General features: G+C 46.3%; 1 non-coding gene across 1 annotated transcript; it reads right to left on the minus strand.

The window, feature by feature from the left end:
- Window positions 1-15,099: 15,099 nt before the first annotated feature.
- Window positions 15,100-15,220, minus strand: LOC128109244 (U8 small nucleolar RNA). The gene has a single exon (XR_008217772.1). It is a non-coding gene; the product is annotated as a U8 small nucleolar RNA (small nucleolar RNA).
- Window positions 15,221-15,695: the final 475 nt, after the last annotated feature.

The raw sequence follows: 15,695 nt of genomic DNA on the forward strand, positions 1-15,695 counted from the left end.
TATCTTCATGGTGGGAAGCATGGCAGCATGCAGGTAGACATGATGCTGGAGAAGGAGCTGAGGGTTCTACATCTTGATCGGAAGGCAGCAGAAGAGGTCTGTTCCCCAGACTTGATCTTTTAAAACCTCAAAGCCCACCTTCACAGAGACTCACTTCCTCCAACAAGGCCACACCTACTCCACAAGGCCACGCCTCCTAATAGTAACACTCCCTATGGGCAAAGCATTCAAACACATGAGTCAATGGGGGCCATTCCTATTCAAACCACGACACCATCTTTGCTTTTAAATGAACAGACCCAGTGGGAGGTTAGGGGGTGACTTACATGGACCAGTTGTCCCAGTGATTTAAAAATTAGCCAGCTCTGTTTGATGAGACACTTAGTGCTGACCTGCTGCCCTTCCATCAGAAGTTTCCTGGGAAAATAGGTTATAAAAGCGCCACTGAGGGACTGCTACAAGAGTTACAGACCTTGGACTACAGAGTGCTGGCTAAGAAAGCCCATCTTTGTAGAAGGTTACCTATCCTGACTACCAGCTGAAGGGAGGCAAAAGGAGCCTGTCTCAGAGTACGATTGCTGCCTTCCTTCAGATGCCAGCTCCAAAGACTAAGACACAGGTTCAAGAGTTCCTAGGTGCGGCTGGATATTGCTGCCTCTGGACACCAGAGTTTGTGGAGATACATCAGCACAAAGTGGGGCGCTGAGCCCCTAATCTGGACTGAGACCAAACAAAAGACATTACAAGCGAGGTTTTTTTTTTGTTTGTTTGTTTGTTTTGGTTTGGTTTTTCGAGACAGGGTTTCTCTGTGTAGCTTTGTGCCTTTCCCGGAACTCACTTGGTAGCCCAGGCTGGCCTCGAACTCACAGAGATCCGCCTGCCTCTGCCTCCGGAGTGCTGGGATTAAAGGCGTGCGCCACCACCACCCGGCCAAGCAGGGAGCAGGGTGTTTCACCCAAACTTTGGGGCCATGAAAACGCCCTGTGACATACCTGTCCATACAGGTCTTTCTTTGGACCACCAGCTCTCTAATAATGACACAGAGACTTTTTATTAATTACGAAAGCTTGGCCTGAGCTTAGGCTTGTTCCCAACTAGCTCTTAAAACTTAAATTATCCTGTTTATATTAATCTACATTCTGCTATGTAGCTCATTACTGTTCCTTAGTACCTTACATCCAACTTCCTTTGAATCTGGCTGGCGAATCTCCCACTTCAGATTCTTTCCCAGAGTTCCTATCTCTCCCTGGAAGTCCTGCCTATCCTCTCCTGCCTAGCTATTGACTGTTTAGCTCTTTATTAAACCAATCAGAAGGTGCCTTAGGCAGGTGAGGTTAAACAGGGACACATCTTTACTCAGTATACAAAAAGATTATCTCAACACCTATCCAAACAATTGGACCCCATAGTCACAGGATGGCTCACCTGTCCAAGAGCAGTGGCCACAACTGCTTGTTTAATAAATGAAAGCAAACAAGTTAACTCTGGATCAAGATTTATTTTTTTATTTTTATTTTTATTTTTTTGGTTTTTTGAGACAGAGTTTCTCTGTGTAGCTTTGGTGCCTGTCCTAGATCTCGATCTGTAGACCAGGCTGGCCTCAAACTCACAGAGATCTGCCTGGCTCTGCCTCCTGAGTGCTGGGATTAAAGGCATGCACCACCACTGCCCGGCTGGATCAAGATCTTATACTCAAAGTGGTGGCACACATCTTTAATCCCAGCACTCAGGAGCTAGAGGCAGGTAGATCTCTGAGTTTGAGGCCAGCCTGGTCTACAGAGAGAGTTCTAGAACAGCCAGGGCTACACAGAGAAACCCTGTCTCAAAAAAAAATCTTTTTTTTTTAATTTTAAAGATTTATTATGTATTATGTATACAGTATTCTGCCTACATGCCAGCAGAGGGCACCAGATCAAATTATAGATGGTTGTGAGTCACCATGTGGATGCTGGGAATTGAACTCGGGACCTCTGGAAAAGCAGCCAGTGCTCTTAACCTCTGAGCCATCTCTCCAGCCCCCCAAAACAAAGTTTTATACTCACAACACTCGATGACATTGTTGAGGCCCTCCTCCGAGGAGCATCAGAACACTGTCTGTCTTTGGTTGTTTTTTTTTTTTTTTTTTGGTTTTTCGAGACAGGGTTTCTCTGTGTAGCTTTGCGCCTTTCCTGGAACTCACTTGGTAGCCCAGGCGGGCCTCGAACTCACAAAGATCCACCTGGCTCTGCCTCCCGAGTCCTGGGATTAAAGGCGTGCGCCACCACCGCCCGGCTATGTGTTTTGTTTTGTTTTTTTTTTTTTTTTTTTGGTTCACTGTCTGTCTAAAACTGTGTGACCCAGTACCAGGCCCTATTCCTGGTCCACCCTCGAGTCCGATTTAAGAAACCCACCGCCATCAATTCTGCTACCCTCTTGTCTCATGACACAGGTCCATGACTGTCACAAGATGAAAGATGAAACCAGGTACGTGAGAACTGCAATAATTACTTTACCAGAAAAAATTTGGGCCCAAGACAGGTATCCTAGCTCCATCACCATCTACATGGACTGTCAGTTGCTATGTTTTTACTACTGGGCATGTCCATGGCAGGATCTATAGAGAAAGACGGCTTCTCCCTGCTGGGAAAAAGGAGATTAAAAATCTTGGCCTCCAAGATGCTATTTGGCTTCCCTTACAAATGACTTCCTCTCCTCCTGGGGTGCTGACCTGGGTGCCTGACAAAAGGCCCTAAGACCAGTGGGGCCTATAATATTCTGATGACGTACCAGGACCCAGTGCTGCCTGAGACTTCGTGGTAAAGAAGAAATGGACAGCTCAAACCCACAGGTTGATGGAGGACGCTAGAAGGAAAGATAATTCTCCCATATTGCTAGAGTTTTTCTCTACGGGTCCTGCCAAGTCCCGGCAGTCTTGTACCCCACTTATAAAATAAATACACAGACACTTATATTATTTAAACTGTTCGGCCATTAGCTCAGGCCTACCACTGACTAGCTCTTACACTTATACTCAGCCCATTTCTGTTAATCTATATGTCGCCACGTGTCCCGTGGCTTTACCTGTTGCCTCTGAATGATGCTCCCTGGACGGCAGGCTGGCATCTCCTCCTCTCCTCTTCCTGTTCTCTCAATTCTCCTCTCTGCTAGTCCCGCCTGGCTACTGGCCAATTAGTGTTTTATTTATCAATCAACCATCCACAGCACTCCCAGAAACGACTGGCAGGACTCTGGTAACTGACCTTCACCAGGCCACTCATCTGGGGTTTACAAAACTTTCTGAGTTGCTCAGACCAAGGTATGTTATACGTAGACTGGACAGCTTAGCGTGGGATGTCTCAGCCAGATGCCAGGTTTGTGTGCAAGTGAATCCAAAACAGAGAGCCCTTACCCAGGAAGGGGTCAGAATGGGAGACCAACACCCTGGTAAACTCTGGGAAAACTGAGTTCACCAAGATCTTGCCTGTTGTAGGGAGAATAAAAGTACTTGCTAGTTTTTGTTTTTTTTTTTTTTTTTTTTTTGGTTTTTCGAGACAGGGTTTCTCTGTGTAGCTTTGCGCCTTTCCTGGAACTCACTTGGTAGTCCAGGCTGGCCTCGAACTCACAGAGATCCGCCTGGCTCTGCCTCCCGAGTGCTGGGATTAAAGGCGTGCGCCACCACCGCCGGCACTTGCTAGTTTTTATAGATGGTTTTTCCAGCTTGATAGAAGCGTTCCCTACCCAGACTGAACTGCTCAAACAGCAGGTAAAAAGCTCCTCCAGGAACTGGTCCCCTGATTTGCCCCCCCACCACCACCACTAGCAATGGGGTCCGACAATGGCTTTCGGACCAAAACTTCTCAATAGCTAAAGCTTTAGACATAGATTGAAAACTTCATTGTGCAGATAGAATTCAGAGTTTTAGGCAGGTAAACATCAACATCAACAACAACAGGAAGCTGGGCAGTGGTGGTGGTGCACACCTTTAATCCCAGCACTCAGGAGGCAGAGGCAGGTGGATCTCTGTGAGTTTGTGGCCAACCTGGTCTACAAAGTGAGTTCCAGGACAGCCAGAGATACACAGAGAAACCCTGTCTCTCAAAAAACCAAACCAAACCAAAACAACAGGACATTAAAAAAAATCTAACTAAACTCTCATTAGAGCCCAGCAAAAGATGGACAGGCCTCTTTACTTTGCTTTGGCCTGCTGTACACCATATAGGGAGGGATTTACTCCCCTTTGAGATTATGTTTGGAAGACCTCCCCACTGCTTCCAGGCTCAGAGACCAGCAGTTGGCAGGACTCTCTAACCGTGCCTCTTTCACTGCACACCCTCCAGTTCTCCATCCAGGCTTCATTAAACTGTCTGAGATACCCGGCTGACCTCTGAGCCCACAACCAGTTTCCCCTTCTTTGAATCCAGTGATACCATCTGGGTCAAGTGAATGGCCAAAGGGGCACTGAAACTAACCTGGAAAGGACCCTAGAGGTGATTCTCTCCACTTCTACAGTAGTAAAGGTAGCTGGCATTACACCATGGATCCACCACACCCAGGTCAAGAAAGCAGAAGCTTGTGGACCCATTAAAATTAATGTTTCATTGGGCCCAGGGCCCTGCCACTCCTTGCCCCTCTACCTCCTCCTGAATTGTGTTTTGCACTATGCGTTTGAATACAGGGTCATGTATTCATGTGGAGGTCAACCCCCACTGCCCTCAGACCTGGACTGGAAACTGAGGAAGACAGATGCAGGAAAGGTATTAGCTAGTGTGACCACAGACCAGCCACCCAGATTCATCTTGATCTTTACTTACTGATGCCCACTTTAAGTGTCTGCTGTATGGAAAAAAAGGAAAGATATGGGAATTTATCACCTTTTGTGATAGAATACAGAGTTTACAATTTTATGTATGCCCAGCAGCTGGGCCCCCCAGTTGCCAGAAATAAGGGAGTTTCCATTGCAAAAACTGAAGCTTCCTGAAAAATCCTTTAAAAACAGTCCAGCTTTTGGGAAACAGGAAAAACCTGGGGAAACAGACCCTATGCCACAGGAAGGTACCCTGGGGATAGAGTTAATCATTCCCAGCCAAAAAATCAGGGAGGATTGCCGGTTATGCTTAGACGCCTGGCCCCTGTACTACACAGGGTTAGGAACTAACCAAACTGTCAGCCCATTGACTGACAAAACTCACTGTGCCTGGGGGCAGCCCAAATTAATGTTACAAGGATCTAAAATTTCTCTTATATCCAAAACCTTTAACCTAGGCATTTCTCCTTATTCTGATGCTGGCCATTCTGCCTTATGGGTTAGTTAATTCATCTGGACAACAACAATATTACTGAGCCCCTGAAACTACTTGGTGGGCATGTACCAATGGTCTGACTAAATGCGCCTTTTCTTAATGCTTTCCAAACTAAGTAGACGGGTTAACCAGGACCCAAAGATATTAAACCAAGTTAGATTCCCTTACAGAAATGATTACACACACACACACACACACACACACACACACACACAAGAAATGGTCCTACAAAATTGGAGAGGCTTAGTGTTAGAATTCTGCTCTCACTCCAGCTGCATGACCATACATGCGCAGTTCAGGAGTTAAGCCAAGCGTCTTGCATCTTACGTCATCAGTGTGTGCTGGTGACTATGTCTAGCGGTGTGGTCACGCAGTAAGCGCATTGGTGATATAGCTCTGTAGGCCCACCTGCACTTTGAAGAGCTGTGACTCAGACTCCACCCTCTCTCTCTGTTCTGTTCTGTCTTTTTCCCCCCACCATCTTTCCCTCTCTCTGCACATGCTCCTTTCCCAGGCCTGGCTCTTTTGTCTCCCCCCACTTCCTCCTAATAAAGCTCTGCTACTAAGTAGTTGTGGCCATGGCTTGTGACCTTTCCTTGAGGTAGCCAGTGCCGCCACCAGCGCCATTTATCATTCTTTCACTTAGACTTCTCATGAGACAGAGGAAACTATGTCTAGCTTTTGGGAAAAATCTATTGTTTCTGTGCTAATTGATCAGGGATAATTAAAAAAAATCTTGCCATGGCTGGAAGAAAAACTCAAAAAGAAAAAGAAACGAAGATATAAATCAGATAATTGATACTAGTCTCTGTTCTCTTGGTCCCCCTGGCTAACTACTCTGCCATCTGCACTGGCTGGGCCTTTAATTCTCGTTCTGATGGGATTAACAGCGAGGCCCTGCATCTGAAACTAAAATAGGATGAGTCCATCATTTGACTCATTCACTAGGACCAGTGGGGAATGCAACAGGGTCCCAGATCTTAGCACAACTGACTCCATGGTGGAAGCACCATTCGGGCTGTAAAACTCAGCAGATAGACAGCAACCACCTGCCAAAACTAAAACAAAGACCTAATCCATCACAGTCCATAGTTCTGGGAAAGGCTTTAAATGTACTAACTTTGCTTTTTGGCTTCTGTAGTTCTGCTTCTGGCTAACTGTTCTTATTAACTGAATTATGTCAATCCAGGACATGGTTTTTTTGTGTGTGTTTAAACGCTCATCCTAAGAAAGGTTTGGGGCTACACTGAGATTTCAAAAACCCAGGCTGGCTAATAAAGACTTTCTATTGGCTTACACCTGAGTCCCGAGCAGTCTTCTCTGGTAAATACCCCACAACAGTGCAGCTTTCAACCTTAGTTGGTGAAGCCTTTTTTGGCAATGGGCCATGGTCACAGTGGGAACTCATGACTGTATAAAGTGCTGAGAAGAAGTGACTGCTGAGTGGTTGGCCCAAACAGGACATCAGTATCACCTGCTCTGAGGCTTAGAAAACATCACAAAAGAGAGGACAAGGTGCTGTGGGCACGCTAGGGTGGGAAAGACCACAGACAAAAGCATGGCTGTTGTCCTCTGTATGTAACATGGACACAGCAATTGTGAACACTCAGCAGGGGTGACTGTCTGCATGGGGTCTGAGAGAGAAAGTGAGGAGGGATGTGAAGGTAGGGTGGAGGCTAGCTGGGAAGAAGAGGGTTAGCAGGAGTGCTGGGGGATGAGAGAGGGTAGCGGGAGGTGAATATAATCATACACAAGTATGATAGCATCAAAAGTTTACACTTCCTGCTTGGGCTGGGGATGTGGCTCAAGTCTGTAATCCCAGCACAGAGAAAAGTGAAGCAGAGGATGGCGACTCTCCCAACAAAACAAAACAAAATTTCTGGACAAACAGAACAATATCAACAACAGAGACTGAGGGAGACAGGGAGAGGGAGGGAAGGAAGGAGAGAGAGATATCTTACTTTAGTTAGTATAGCCTTTTTAGAAAAAAAAAATCACAGAACATAACCATTATGAAAATCTCAAAAAATGCCTGAAAATATACTGACTCAGTTAGCTTGACTTTTTTCATTTTTAAAATTTTGTTTATTTTATTTTCCCCTGAGATAGGGTTGCTCTGTATGGTCCTGGCTGTCCTGGAACTTGCTCTATAGACCAGGCTGGCCTTGAATTCACAGAGATCTGCTTGCCTCTGTCTCCCAAGTACTGGAATTATTTTTTATTTTATGTGCATGACTGTTGGCCTGCATATATATCTATGCACCACATGTGTATGCCTGGTGCCCATAGAGGCTGGAAGAGGGTGTTGGATCCCCTGAAAATGGAGTAACAGATAGTTGTGAGTCACCATGTGGATGCTAGAAATTGAACATGGGTTCTCTGGAAGAGCAGCCAGTGCTCTTAACCACTGAGTCACCTCTCCAGGCCCATTCAGCTAGAATTTTACACCCCTCTGTTCCTTTGTTGTTGGCTTTATAATGCAGACTGAAGGAAAGAATTCAACTGTGTGTGTATGTGGTCCTATGGATGGAACCCAGGGTCTAGTACATGCTGTGCAAGCACCCTACCGCTGGGATATTTCTCAAGAATACATGTTTTTGCCAGGCATGGTGGCATATGCCTTTAATCCCAGCACTAGTTAACCATAGAGGTCTGCAGGTCTACACAGACAGACAGGAAGTGATAGAGCTGGGTGGAAAAAGGAAGTGATGTAGCTGGGTGGAGAGAGGAAGTGAGATGCAGGGCACAGAAAGGGATATAGGCGTGAGTATACAGGAAGTAGCTCTCTCTTGGGCTGAGGATTTCCTAGTGGTAAGAACTTTTTGATCCCTAGGCAAGCTTTGTTTGTTAGCACACAAAGAAAAATCATCACAACCCTGTTCACATCAGAAGAAAAGGACTGCGTATAGTTGGAAGCTAAGAAAGCTGTCGGGTCAGGATGGGGGATCTCTGGCTGATAACACTTATGGCATTGAGGACACGTTTCTGTCCAACCGACCCCATTGGGATCCTAACACTGACCAAGTAAAGGGGCATTAGATATCGACCTCAGACTTTCCTGGTTTGGCTCCCAGCAGTAGACAGAAGCCCACAAACCTGTCAAAGGTAAGTGAATTCATACAGGGGGCCTCGGTTTATCCCACTGGAGTCCTAGAGTGCCTTCTAGAGACTTCCTGTACCTATATATCCATAGACCCAGAAGCACCAGAGAACAGGCAGGTGGTCAACATTGCCTTTGTCACTCAGTCGGCCCCAGATATTAGAATTTACAAAGTAAGAGGGATTGAAGGTATGAATAGGTCCCAGTTGCTGGAGGTAGCTCAAAAGGTGTTTAACAACGGAGAACCAATTGAAAGCCAGAAGGATAAGAGACTTACCAGAGCCATAGCAGTGGCCTTATGAGAAAACCCAGACAATAAACCAGTCTGATGCAACAGGCAAGAAGGAGGCCAGGAGACAAGTAGGCCATCATTAAAGAAAGACCAATGTACCTACCGCCAGGAGAAAGGCCATTGAGAAAATGAGTGTCCTCATCAGAAGAAGAAGGCCCGCAGGTACTACAGTTAGAAAAGTGACAGGGCACAGGGCTCCTAAGCTTTAAGCCCTCAGGAGCCTAGGGTAACACTTAAAATTGGGAGTGAAGCAATTGGCTTCTTAGGAGACATTGGGGTGACATATTCAGTCCTTAAGAAGCCCCTCAGCCAATTGACTGATCAAAAGATTGTCCAAGGGGCAACAGGAAAAATGGCCTACTACCCCTGGACCACTAACCCATTCCATAGATCTAGGTAGGGGACAGTAACCCACACTCTTGGTCATGCGTGATTGCCTCTACTCACTATTGAGATGAGACCTTTTGCATAAGGAGAAAGCTACTGTCACCTTCTCTGATGATGATGAGACGCAATTAGGCTTAAGAGAGCCAGCAAAATGTTGATGTCTTGCTCTCTTTCAGAAGAATATCTCTTTGCTGAAAGTTCTGCCCCCAATCAAAAGATACAGTTAGACTATCTCTCAGATTTGCCTCAAAGATTCCTGGGGCTATGGACAGAAAAACAGCCTCTTGGAACTGGCCCAACACCAAGTCCCTATAATTGTTCAACTAACCAGTTCAGCTACCCCGTCCAGATTAAACCATACCCGATGACCCTGTAAGCAAGAAGGGGAATTCCGTCCATATTGCCAGGCTTAGAGACAGGCATCCTGGTACCCACCCAGTCACCCTGGAATACATCTCTGCTGCCTGTGAAGAAACCTGGGGCTTTTGATTGTAGACCCATCCAAGATCTGAGGGAAGTGAATAAGAGGGTTGACACCATCTACCCACAGTCCCAAATCCATACACTCTCATGAGCCTGATTCCTCCAGAGTTCACTGTCTTGGAGCTGAAAGATGCATTCTTCAGTCTTCCATTTGCAGGGGCAACCCAGAGTTGAGCTTACAGCCAGTGACTTCCCAGGACCACTTTGCCCCAAGGATTTAGAAACTCTCCAACCCTGTGTGATGAGGCACTAAGTGCTGACCTCCTGCCCTTCCATTAGAGGTTTCTCGGACCACACTCTTACAATATGTAGATGACCTCCTTCTAGCTTCTAAAACAAAAACAGATTATAAAGGGGCCACAGAGGGACTGCTGCAAGAGTTGCAGACTGTGGGTTCCAGTGTCGGCTAAGAAAGCCCAACCTTGTACACCAGAGACTACCTATCTTGGCGCCCGGCTGAGGGGAGGGGAAAAGGAGCCTGTCCCAGTACAATCGCTGCCATCCTTCAGATTCCAACTCCAAAGACTAAGAGACAGATTCGAGAGTTCATATGTGTGGTTGGGTGTTGCTGCCTCTGGATACCGGGTTTGTGGAAATAGCAAGGCCTCTATACAGTACCACAAAGGGGGCACTGAGTCCCCTAATCTGGACTGAGACTAAACAAAAAGCATTTGAGGCTTTAAACACAATTCTGACTTGGGGGTCCAGCCCTAGCACTTCAGATGTATCAAAACCTTTTGTTTGTCCATGAAACAAAGGGCATTGCAAAAGGGGTTTTAACCCAAACTTGCGGAACGCGGAAATGCCCTGCGGCATGCCTGTCCAGGATTGGACCCTGTAGCCACAGAATGGCCCACCTGTCTAAGAGCTGTGGTAGCTACCACTAGTCTAATGAAAAACAAACAAACAAGTGAACTCTGGATCAGGATCTTCTACTCACACTACCCTATGTGATTAAGGAACACCAGAATGCTGGCTGTCTAATGCCTGTGTGACCCAGGACCAGACCCTACTCCTGGACTACAGGACTACCCTCCAGTACAGTTTGGGAAACCCATCACCATCAATCCTGCTACCCTCTTGCCGGATGACAGCCCACAGGTGCTCATCCATGAACCACAGGGCCAAAGCTGCCAAGTTTACTGCTTGCTGGGGCTGGAACTTTGCCACCTACTTTAATTACATTTGTAGCAGCTTTCTGTTGTTGATGGTTTCCTTCACTGCTCAAGCTTTTCTTTAATTCCTTTCCACAGTTGGAAGCTTAGCTGGGTGGAGTCTTGCCCCACTTAAAACGTTCAACTGCTTTCTTAACCCAAAGTCCCAAAGTCCACATTCTGCTAGCAAGCAGCAGGGTCAGGTCTGTCCTGGTACCAACTCTGTCTTAATCAGTGTTCTATTGCTGTGAAGAAACACCATGTTCAAGGCAACTTTTATAAAAGGAAGTATTTAATTGGGGCTTGTTTACAATTTCAGAGGTTTAGTTCATTATCATCATAATGGGGAGCATGGCCCGGCTCAGGCAGGTCATGCTACTGGAGAAGTAGCTGAGAATGCTACATTCGGATCCCCAGGTAACAGGAAGAGAGACACACTGGGCCTGGCTTGGACTTTTGAAACCTCAAAGCACCCACCCCCTCAACACACACACACACACACACACACACACACACACACACACACACACACCCGCAGTGACACACTTCCTCCGACAAGACCACATGTCCTAATCCTTCTCAAGTAGTGCCACTCCCGGATGACTAAGCATTCAAATTTGAACCTGTGGGGGCCATTCTTATTCAAACCATTACAGCCTCCAAAACAACTCATTGAAATGGTGTTTTTCCTGCCAGGTACAGAATGTGGGGTAAGTGAGGGGCTGGGGCAGTGAGGGCTGAGAGCACATGCAGAGGCATCTAGAATCTTTCCAGAAGGCAGACAAAAAGAAATGGTGACTTGGAGAACAAGACTAATAGGAGGTCATTGAGAAGCCTCAAGAAGAACCAAGGACTGAGCCGAAGGGTTTAGAGGACCAGAAAGGTTGAAGAATGAAGAAGAAAAGACTGCAGAGTGATGTGCTGGCTAGTTTTTTGGTTAACTTGACATAACCAAGTCATCTGGGAAGAGGGAGCCTCAGTTGAGAAAACGCCTCCATCAGATTGGCCTGTAGGCAAGTCTCTGGGGCATTTTCTTGGTTAATGATTGACATGAGAGGGGGCAGCCCACTGTGATTGGTGCCACCCTTGGGCAGGTGGTTTCAGGACTGTATAAAAAAGCAAGCCGGGCGGTGGTGGCGCACGCCTTTAATCCCAGCACTTGGGAGGCAGAGCCAGGCGGATCTCTGTGAGTTCGAGGCCAGCCTGGACTACCAAGTGAGTTCCAGGAAAGGCGCAAAGCTACACAGAGAAACCCTGTCTCAAAAAACCAAAAAAAAAAAAAAAAAAAAAAAAAAAAAAAAAAAAGCAAGCTGAGCAAGCTACAAGGAGCAAACCAGTGAGCAGCATTCTTCCATGGCCTCTGCTTCCGATTCTGCCTTGGAGTTCCTGTCTTGGGTTCCGGCCCTGATGTCCTTCAGTGATGGACTATCATCAGAATGTGTACACCAAATAAACCTTTCCCTTTCCAAGTTGCTTTTGGTCATGGTGTTTTATGCAGAAACATAAATCAAACTAGGCCAGCCAGGGACAGGGTATTTGTGACTAAGATCCTAAAGCGTTCACTGGAGAGGAAAGTAACTAGACCAGGAAATCTTCCAGCCGCTTGAGCCCCGCCCTTCTCTGGATCTCGGTTTTCTCATGTATTCAGTGCGGGGGACGGGATTCCAGGCTCCCAGGAAGTCCAGCTCTGGGCAGTGGTGGGGAGGGCAGCACCACTTCCTCTTCCAGTCTCCTTACCTGGTGTGGAGGAGATGGGTCTCTCGGGGCACGGCCAGTACCCCATGCTCACCCTCGGCTAATCTCTTCTCGTGGCTGTGAGGTGGAGGTAGGAAAATCATGTGTGCCGTCAGAAGTGAGACTGAACCAGGGAAACCATCTTCAGCTTCCTCAGAAGAGGGGCCAGTGAACTGCAAGACTAGGTTGGTATGAGTTAATCCCCAACTAGTTAAGTCCTTGCTGAGTGCTCTCGGGCCTGTCACCAACCCCCAGACCTCAGACTCCTCTGATTCTCCATGTATGGCTCCTAGGGTAGTTCAGAGCCTACTGCACCCTTATCATTTAGTCCTCTGCCCCAGGAAAGTTCAGAGTATATGTTTTTCCCTTGGAGCCCTGAAAAGGAACTAGAAGTATGATTTCCAAATAAAATACAAGATGTCCAATTACATTCAGGTTTCACAAAGAACATCAATTGACCAGGGACAAGCTTATACTAAAAGATTATTCGTATCTGTTAATCTAAAAATCAAAGTTAATTCAGTAACTTTTAAGTTTTTACAGAGGTGTGTCTAGTCTGGCCTTGAACTTTCAAGCGATCCTCCTGCCTCAGTCTCCTGAGTAGTCGTGGGTCACTGCACAAGTAACTTGGTGTTTGTTTTTCCAAGTCTAGAAATCCCATTTAGGGGGAATGCCCACGCCCTCAACAGCAGGGACAAGCAGACTGGAACCCAGTAAGTGTGGGTGACATTGGGATTCCCTGGCACTAACATCAGGCCACCAGGTGGCAGCCAAGGTCTACACAGCTTTGGCTTCAGGGGGGCTGGCTCCCAGAGATTGTGACAATGAAGACTTAAAGGGACAAGGACCCTTATTCTCTCAGCTTCTCCCAACCCCATACCCATCTGTTCATCCTCAATCTCTTCTATCCCATGAAATCAATGCACTTTTGTCTAGTCACACTCCAGCCAGAAGTTCAGGAAATGTTCCCCACCCATAGACATTAGACACAAGTTTCAAAAAAGAATAGCCTTCTGTTTGACTCCTCAGATTTCTTCGTAAGTAAACACTACACATGCCAGGCTTCAAGGTTAATCCAAGCATGGGGCACATCCCTGCAATCCAAGTGCTTGAGAGATAAACACAGGAGGATCAGGAGTTCAAGACCAGCCTCAGTCACATAGCAAGTTGAAGGTCACCAGGCTACTGGAGACCATGTTTCAAAACAGACAAGCACAGACACATCCACATAGACAGACAGACAGACAACATATGAGACACAGACACACACACACACACACACACACACACACACACACACACAGACACACACACACACACACACACACACACACGAGAGAGAGAGAGAGAGAGAGAGAGCGCTGTTCTGTTTGATACCTCTAGTGAGCACTTTAGATGTAAATCTAAATTGAACAACACAGTAAGTGTGAAGTGAACACAGAATTTGTTTGTTTGTTTCTGTGTCTCACATTGGGTGAGACATAGGGTCTCACATAGCCCAGGCTGGCCTCAAACTCGATATGTAACTGAGGATAACACAGAGCTTCTGATCCTGCCTCTCTTCCTGAGAAGAGATAGTCCTCAATACCATACTAGGCTGTTCAGAGAATTTTTAAAGGCAGTATGAAAAAGCCTGTAAAGCACCCTATTCATCATTTTAAAATGTTAATGACAGGTCAAAATAATATTTGGTGCAGTACATTATATAAAATATATTACTACAGTTAATGTCCTCAGTTCATTACATTTTAAGCCACAGCAAGAATATTTTAGGTTATCTCCGTGGTTTGCATTAGTGTTCTCTTGCTCAGAACTGGCATGAGCACAGTCTTATTATTTTGGGGACAGGGGTCTCCTGTAGCAAATTCAGGCTGGCCTTGAATTTGCTATGTAGCCAAGGTAGACTTTGAACTCCTGATTCTCCTGCCTTCACTTCCCAGGTTGGGATTACAGGCACAGGCAACCATGCACAGCTGTGTTCATCTGTCAGGCAGGTACTGGGAGGTGTGGATTCATTAGTTGACCATCATAACTGCTTCCAAATCACAGTAGCCAGGAGAGCCTGGGGCCTAATACAAACATCCCTCTGCCCTTGAGGCCTTGCGTATAGATATAAGACCGCTACTATTTAGTCAACCACAGGTCAAATTCTGTAATGAGACCTCCCTTGAGTGTCCTGATTCACTTTTGATGCTTCCCAAACACCCATTCTTTTCACTCTATGGGTGGGTTCAGCTCCCAGAGCTCTTTTTTTTTTAAAGATTTATTATTTATTTACTTATTTAGGTTTTTCTAGACAGGATTTCTCTGTGTAGCCCTGGCTGTCCTGGATCTCGCTCTGTAGACCAGGCTGGCCTCGAACTCACAGAGATCCATCCGCCTGTCTCTGCCTCCCAGGTGCTGAGATTAGAGGTGTGCATCATTACCACCCAGTTGTTTCGTTGTTGCTGTTTGTTTGCTTTTAACATGTATGAGTGTTTTCCCCACGTGTATGTCTGTACATCATGTGCGTACCTAGTGTCTGAAGAGGTCAGAAGAGAGTATTGGATGCCCTGGAACTAGAGTACAGGTGGTCATGAACCACAATGTAGGTGCTGGGAATTGAATCTGGGTCCTCTACAAGAGGTTCTTAACCATGAGTCCTCTTCAGCCCTGTAAATAAGTGTGATCATCAGAGACACAGATAGGAACAATCAAGACGCAGTGGGCTCCGGGTACACAAAACCTCCAGTCATCCTTCTCTGTCTGCCCTCCAAAAAGAGAGATGGGTAAGGACTTGCCTAGCTGAGGATTCCAGAACTTCTCTTTTTTATTTAATTTTACTTTATGTGCATTGGTGTGAAGGTATCAGATCTCCTGGAACGGGAGTTACAGACAGTTGTGAGCTGCCATGTGGGTACTGGGAATTGAACCTGGGTCCTCTGAAAGAGCATCCAGTGCTCCTAACCCCTGAGCCATCTCTTCAGTCCCAATCCTAGAACTTCTTAAAGGCCTCACATATGCTGGGTAAGGTTGCCGGATGTATCAGGAAAACCACGGGACACCAGTTAAGTCATATTTATTTAATGACTTTAAACTCCTGAGTCTTCTTTCTCTAATCCCCATGTGCTGGGATTGCAAGAATGTGCCACTACACCCAGCTGACTATAACTTAAAATAACAAAAAATATTTTTAAGGATTTCTTTTTATTTTTAATTATGTTATGTACGTGTGTTTGTGTGAGATGTATATTTGGGTGCATTTGTCACTGAAAGCCAGAAGAGGG

The sequence above is a fragment of the Peromyscus californicus genome, unplaced genomic scaffold (assembly GCF_007827085.1).
Source record: "Peromyscus californicus insignis strain IS unplaced genomic scaffold, ASM782708v3 Scaffold_13__1_contigs__length_99412109, whole genome shotgun sequence".
Lineage (NCBI taxonomy): Eukaryota > Metazoa > Chordata > Mammalia > Rodentia > Cricetidae > Peromyscus > Peromyscus californicus.